This window comes from Phalacrocorax carbo, chromosome 2 (assembly GCF_963921805.1).
Source record: "Phalacrocorax carbo chromosome 2, bPhaCar2.1, whole genome shotgun sequence".
Lineage (NCBI taxonomy): Eukaryota > Metazoa > Chordata > Aves > Suliformes > Phalacrocoracidae > Phalacrocorax > Phalacrocorax carbo.
In genome coordinates this window covers 34,403,154-34,409,855 of record NC_087514.1, presented here as the reverse complement: position 1 = coordinate 34,409,855, position 6,702 = coordinate 34,403,154, and positions in this window count along the sequence as shown.

Below are 6,702 nucleotides of genomic sequence, written 5' to 3'. Positions count from 1 at the left end.
ATGTTTAGAAAAACAAAGATTTGTAATGGGAAAAAACAGCTAATAGAGAAACGTCTTTGATTCAGTCATTGTTTATTGTAGCAAACTTGTGTATCCTTTGTCCACTGACTTAACCTAGAAAAAGAATAGTACTGTCTCTGCTGCATAATTTGTTACTGCCACGTTGAGGAAGATTATGATAATGTACATATACCAAAATTGACAACAATGGAGGAGTCCTGTAATTGTGAACTAAATTCAAGGAGGCTGCTCTGAGCATAAGAACTAACAGTGTCTTCATTATGATTAGCTTACCTTTTCAAGTGTTCTGCTAGGAACCTCTATCACGTAAATTGAGGCAGGAACTTTATTATCATCACTATAGCAACTGCAGGGAATTTTATTTCAAAACAGTTGGCTACCTGAAAATTTTCTTGTGATGGAAAGAACAGCAGATGATATATACATTTTAATTCATTTTCATTTATTCCTGTTTTGAAAGGTTCCATAAATGAGTGTAAGGTTTCTTTTTGTGTTTGGTTTTTTTTTTTTTTAAGACAAGATGGTTAGTTCCATCTTAAATTATTTTTCTAATCCAGCTTTTTTTTACTAGAAGAAAATAATACTGGTGGGTTTTGGTTGTATCATTGTATGTAAAACTTTAATTATGCTAAGATACGGAATATTTCAAATTGGCCCATTTAATGCACAATTCTCTTCATTATTTAATTTTTGAGCTTATCTGTTACCTGACTTTTCTTTCGACTTTGATCTTAAATCACATAACCTCTCAGCAAGAATAGAGAAGTGGGTATTTTTTTTATTATTTTTTCCATGGTGTTATTATAGTCTGTGCCTGAAGAAAACGAATGACTACACAGATGAGTTTGTAGAGGATGTGAGTGAACTGTAGATGCACGTAGAAATTGAATGCAAATACAAAGTGTGTCTTTTTTTGTCCATAAAAGGACTGATCACATGTTCACAGCTGGAATTTTTATGCAGAACCCTATTATCCTAAAATTGCACAACCCCCCATTGCATTTCTGTAATTACAAAACTACCATCATACTGCAGACAGTAGTAATGCTTTAGAAATTGGCATAAGTCTTTTATTGCAACTATACAAATGAATTTCTTTTTATGCCTTTTTGCTCAGTGATATCCTGATTTTCTCTAAAATGAAGATAGCAAAAAACCAGTTTTTTGTAATATGTGTTTGTTTAAATGGACCGGGAGAAATGGAGAAATATTTTAGCTGCCTTGAAGCCCTTTTCCTCCACAAAATATAGTAGGAAGTGTAAAAATTCTTATTACTTATGCATTGGGGCTGGTGTTCCATTATGAAAGTGCTGTGGATCTCAAAGGTACCCCATATAACGCATTTCAGTCACTGCTTTAACCGGCGCCCATTTTTTATTGAAAAATACAGTATGAAGTTTCCTGCAATCTGCATTAATGAGGAGATCACATGATGGAGACTTCCTTAGCTCTCTTTGACATTTGCATCTTCCTTGTAGCCAAATGTCTCTAAACTCTTCCTAATAAAGAAGCATATTTTGTGCATTGGATTTCAGTGTGTTCTTCTTTCTACTGTGAAGTGGAAATATGTTCATCTGCTTTTACACACACAGGAGGGCATTTAAAGAGTTGCAGAAGATGCGAATGAAAGAACGAATGCAAAACAGGCAATGCAGTTGAATGTTTTGGATATTTTGCATGAGGGTCAGTTTCATCTGATACGGTTTTAGGAGTCTCACCAAGATACCTACCTGAAGAGTCAGGTTGTCCCAAGGTCCTTACATAATTCATGGGGAAAGGTTGTCCCTCCAGAACATAATCAGAATTGCTCTCTGGAAGTGCCTTTCTTCTTCAGTTGACTGCCTGGGAGTCTAGGTTCATTGCACTATTCCTTTACTAGCCTCACTTCAGTAAAAAACCATCAGGTCAAAATCTTTCCACTCACAAACCTCTCACAGTAGAAAGACATATTTTTCAGTTGCGATATGTTTGGGGGTTTTGTTGAGAAGGGTTGGGGGTGGTATTGAGGGTTTGGGAGGGATTTGTGTTTGGTTTTTTGTTTGGGTTTTTTTTATATCTACAAAACTTTAATCCTGAATGCATTGTTTTTAATGAGAGTTTTGCCAGTGACTCCCCCCAGGACAGTATCTCACCCTTGTACACAAATTAAGAGTCAACTAATGAATGTCTATGCCCTGGAAATATGAGTGGGACAAGTCTGGGTAACTATGTGAATGATCAGAGATTAAATTCTTTTTTGGTGTTATTTAAATAATTGACAAAAGGACATTAGGTATTAAAACCCATAAGAATACAAGTGACTGCATTGTGGAAGAAAGTGCTAGTGTTTTGAAAATCTATCTCCAGACATTGAATTAGCCATGGTAAAATATTGTTCATCCATTTTGCAGCTTAAAATATTTTTGAAGTTGAGATCTCAATTTATTAAGGCAAACGATTTGTACACTAATCCATTTGGTCCATCTCCAGTATTTTACTGAAGTTCCATCAGTGCCAGCCTCACTCTTACAAGGATTCAACATTCTGCTAGCGGGTATCCACTTGCAGCATTAGCACTTCTGCAATGTACAGGAAACTATGTACCTGTCAGGGTGCTGAGCGCAGCCGCAGGCTGCTCTTCACCCTCTCCAATGGCTTTGGCTGCCTTTTCTCAGGGTCATCTCTGATACAGCACATCTGCAGGACCTTGATCAGAGCTGCAGAAGGGGGCTCCCACCTCCCTTCACCTGACTATAGGTATTCAGGCCATCACCCTTGGTCCTCACTACAGCCTGTCTTTGTACCTCTTGACCCTGACCTACTGGCCTGACTTTCTGGCTTGACTCCAGACCTGGACCGTCACTAGGGACTTAACAGTGATCCCTGGCCTGAGGCTTATCCTGGTCCCCATCACCAATCCTGCCATGCACTGGGCACAGTGGGATGGCAACCCATCAGTGTCGCAATGACCGGCCAGGCTGACCGTCACCCATGGACTCTGGCTCAAGTCGCCTTGCAGAGCAGCTGCCTCCCTCTGCTCCTTGGTAGTACAACTGTCAAGGGCAATAGTAAGAGACAGGAAAGCAATGATCCAACAGGAGCTGTTCAAGAACTTCTTTGGTTCATTTCATTCTCGGTGCCTGCTTTGATTATCTTGCACCTGGAAAGATTTTCCTATCTAGAATGTCAGGCTTTGGTCAAGACATAAGAGACAGTATGCATGTCCCAGCTTAGCTAACAATATGTTGATTGTCAAGAACATAGAAGAGCTAATTGAAATCCCTTTTTTGTTGGATACAGGGCAGTGACATGAACTCGAGTTGCTCTACAGGCCCTTTATGTCATATACTCCTTTATGAGAAAGTGTTCTGCTTGGCATAGTAGTCACTCGACAACCAAAGGATTAAGGTGCTTGTTTGTGATTTTGATTTAGGAATTCCAGCTTTGAATTCTGTTGTAATGAAAGTTTGTGGAAAATGGAACACCTCCGAAAGAAGAACTCAGGGCAAATGCAGTCAACCTCAAGGACTGCAGTATTGACCTGGGGTGCTGGGACCTGGAAAGTGACTGCTTGAACCTCATTTCTTAGAGATAAATTAAAGAAACAGCACACAACTCGTTATCTGAGGAAAGCTGAATGGTTTATTCTCAATGGTTTGTCCTCAAACTCTCTTTATGAGGAAGAGAGAGATGTGTTGCAGTGAAGAATGGAAAATTTAAAATTTTTTATTTGGAAATCCCAGCTCTTTCTTGTCTGTTCAAAGGGGTATCTTCTTCATATTCTGATGCACTAATGGTACCAGCTCAAACTTAACAAAAAATCATAGTATGATTTTCATGTCTGATCTCTCTTCTTGAGCATCAGATGCAAACTTTGTCATGAGAAGTTGCTTTTCAACATTTCTAGTTCTCTGGCATTTTCAAACTCTCGAAATGTTGGAAATGATAAGTCATGCGTAATACATTAGGTGAAAATTCTATAAATGTTTTTGCTTTTAATTCATCTAGGAATCAAATGAATCTCATTTTTCTCATTGAGTATATTTTTAGTCCTTGTAAAACAATCATTAAAACATTTGAAATAATAGAAGTAGAATAAGAAAGCATATCAAATATGTAGTTTTAATAATAGATTGCGTTGTTAAGTCAGAAAGAATTAAGTAATTGTAGACAGTAAATATTTTAATGCATGTTCTCCTCGTGGTTTGTTAATTCAGTTACTTACATTAGAATAGTTGCATAAGAAAACCAACATTTTTGCTAAATCACTTATTATAGAAAGCAGTTTTTTAAATGTTTATGCATTTAGGTTACATATGAATGAACGATATTGTGTTTATATCTAATTTAAGAAACATGTTTCCAAGGAGTTAAGAATGTGTCTAGGACAGAAGAGAAGGGGAGGTATCTCACTTTGTTAGAAGAAGAAAGGGGCAAGGTTCCTCTAAGGTCATCTATTGAGGGTTTGAGTTTTGAACAGACGAACATCCCTGAATCAGGAGCTTGACCAGGAGAGGCCCATGGGATTGACTGAAAACTCATCCATCTGTTCAGTTGAGAACAGGGAGGAAGAAGGGAATGGGAATTTATAGACAGGTCTTTTTAGTCAAGGGCTTTTTTGAGGGTAAAATACAGATTTAAAAAAGAGTTTCCATTTGAAGTATTGGACATAAAAATATGCTTACAATTATAGGGTACCTTTTTCAAAAACTTTATAACTCCCTATGAGCATAAGTTCCATTAACTCTGGAAGAGATTTAGATGCTTTTGAAAACCTAAGTTACATACCTAAGTAACAACTATTTTTAAAAAGGTTACCAATACTCTGTCCTCAGTGACTAAATAACTAATAACTAAATAATAATAATAATAATAATGGGGGAAAAGCTATGGCTAGACATGAACACTGTCCAGAGCAAAAGATATCGCTTTTAATTCAACACACAAGTCAGAAAGAATAGAATTAAGTTGTCTTTTAAATATATATATAACACTTCATGCTTGGAATAACTCACCCAGTTTTCTTCAAGGAAGTCCCTGCAGAGAGATGCCGTTATACCTCTTGAGGCACGATAGGAAAAATTTCCCAAAGAAATAAAGTCCTCAGTATGTTGCTTGAAGCCACTGCCACTTCATCATTTAACTGGAGATCTCAGTGCTACCTCTCCTGACCTTGGTGAAAACACCAGTGTAGCACAACCATCACCAGAAAAAAAAAAAAAAGAACCTCCTACCTCCCTGTGACTTCATGAATGTAGGAGGAAGCAGAGAGTTGAGAGAGGATTACTGATGCAGTGCCATTCCAGGGCACCCCTCTCCCTCCCCTCTGCTAAAGGCAATTGCCAGCTCCTGGGGTGGAGAGTCATCTCCTTTCCCTAAGAACTGCAAAGAGCCAACATTCTCTGTACCCTCATTGCACCCACTAAATATTATATGTATGTGGTGTTTTGGCAGCTGGATGGGGACAGAGGACATCTATGTGTCACCTTCAAGACCTACTTCTCCTTCATTTGCAGTAAAATGGGGAAATACACACTTAAAGAGAACATTTTTTCCCTCCTTCCTAGAGAGAGAGTATAGATCAATGGCAAGTAATAGAGACCAGCACTTTTACAGGATTCAACCTCAGGAACAGTTGTCTGCTCTTTACTGTACTTTGGTTTGGCTGATTTTTATGCAGTAGTACAGAAGAGACTTTTCAATATTCAAATGGATGCCAAGCACAGTAGTATAGTGCATTAACCTTTCCCTTTGAGATATTTTAGTTCAATTGGTGGCAGAGAAAACCACAAACTGTGGCACAACTGTCAGTCTCATAAACGATTTGTGACTGTGTAAATGCAGACACCACAGCTGTCATGTAATCTGCACACAGACTATACTGGGAATGTAACTCAGACCCTTCCACTCCAAGAACATGGGCCTTTTCCATTTGTACTCTTCCATTAGCTGTTGAAATGGCTTAAAACTAGAACAATTTATCCTTTCCCTTTTGAACTTCAGCAAAATAAGACACAGCTCTGAACCAGCTTTCATTTACAAACCAAAATTCTCCCAATGTGATTTTCTAAAGCAAACATTTAAATCCAGTGATATCTAAATAGCTGTCAACAGTATTACAGAGAGCTGTACAAAACTTTAGAAGTAAAGCTCAGAAACAGATACATTTTCCTGGTTTCAAGTGTCATTGAAAACCACAGATTCATGAACCTGGATTGAATATAACATCTAATTTATGGGTTTGGGTAGAAACCGCCTAAAAGCTGCAAATGCCTTGGAGCTTTTATTGTAAAAGACCCAAAATTGCAATTCTGGCTAAGATTTGCTTTTTGAGGGGGTTCCTTTGAACCAAAATGTCACAAAGCAGTGCTAGGGAGAAATGAAATGGTGTAAACCGAAGGTAGCAAGGCATGCACCAGCATTTTGGAATCAAAACAAGGCATAAATCTCTCATGCACTTCCTTTGCAGGCCCAAGACAGAGGACAGTCACAAAGCCCACCGGGTATATACCTCTATCTAATTGAAAACAAGTTGGCTACTTACTCTCCTCTCTGTTTAAGAGAGTTCTAAGGATCAAAGGGAATTTTACAGGCCACAGGGGTCAGAAACATAAACAAGTATGAAAGAAATTTGCAAATCCGCTATTATTTCCTTATGAAAGGTAGCAATGCTGACTCCACTTACTTCTGAGTAACAGATTA